Below are 833 nucleotides of genomic sequence, written 5' to 3' on the forward strand. Positions count from 1 at the left end.
CTGCCAGGTGCCAATGTACCACAGGTGGTACCCGTACCACTGGTTGAAAAGCCCTGCTCTATGGGTTGAGTGGGGAAGGGTTGCCTAAGGCCATTGTTTCTCTAACCACCTGAAGAACAAGGACATTTATTCTATTAAGACTTTACTAACATGAATTAGTATATCTGTACATCTTTGCCTTGCATGCTTTCCATCTCTGCTTTCTCTGCATCCCTGGTTACATTTCAGAAGATAAACTATTTGTACGGCTCACTTTCCCTGCAAGTGTTCAGATACGGGGCACCTTGTTGTCGCTAAACCTTGCTAGGTATATTCCCAACGGCACTCGTAGCCTTTCCCTGCCAAACCTACCCATTTTTAGCTTCATTGGAGCGGGGCTGCAGGAGCCCCTGAACAATGGTAGTGCACGTTCAGCCACTTGCCATCCCGGCGATGCCAGACGCGGGTTTCTTCGGACTGCATGGTGCGAGGCCGGCCCTGGCCGTCAATATACTGGGTCAAACGGATATAGGCAATACAAGCTGCGTCATCACCAATAACGTGAACGTGGGGATTCAGGATGGTAGTGTGGATGGGTTTGCTGTTCTTGGACAGTACTGAGGAGATACAAAGAAAGGGTCAAGGTTCTTCTCAACGTACCCAAGAGACACTGGCAACCCTGTGACCCGTCTCCGTCCCCTTTCTTGTTTTCGTCCATCTTAATCGGGGAACGTAGCGTCCCAAGTTTCCCCCCTTTTGCAAACATTTTTTTTCCTAACTTTTCTTTCCCCAATCATAGCAAAGCTCCAATCCGCCCAGCGTTTCGGAGACTTTCTCTGTAAATTCTAAAAAAA

General features: G+C 48.4%; 1 pseudogene; it reads right to left on the reverse strand.

The window, feature by feature from the left end:
- Positions 1-357: 357 nt before the first annotated feature.
- LOC114923815 lies at positions 358-596 on the reverse strand (annotated as a pseudogene).
- Positions 597-833: the final 237 nt, after the last annotated feature.

This window comes from Protobothrops mucrosquamatus, unplaced genomic scaffold, assembly GCF_001527695.2.
Source record: "Protobothrops mucrosquamatus isolate PMUCROS unplaced genomic scaffold, P.Mucros_1.0 scaffold17756, whole genome shotgun sequence".
NCBI classification, from domain to species: Eukaryota; Metazoa; Chordata; class Lepidosauria; order Squamata; family Viperidae; genus Protobothrops; species Protobothrops mucrosquamatus.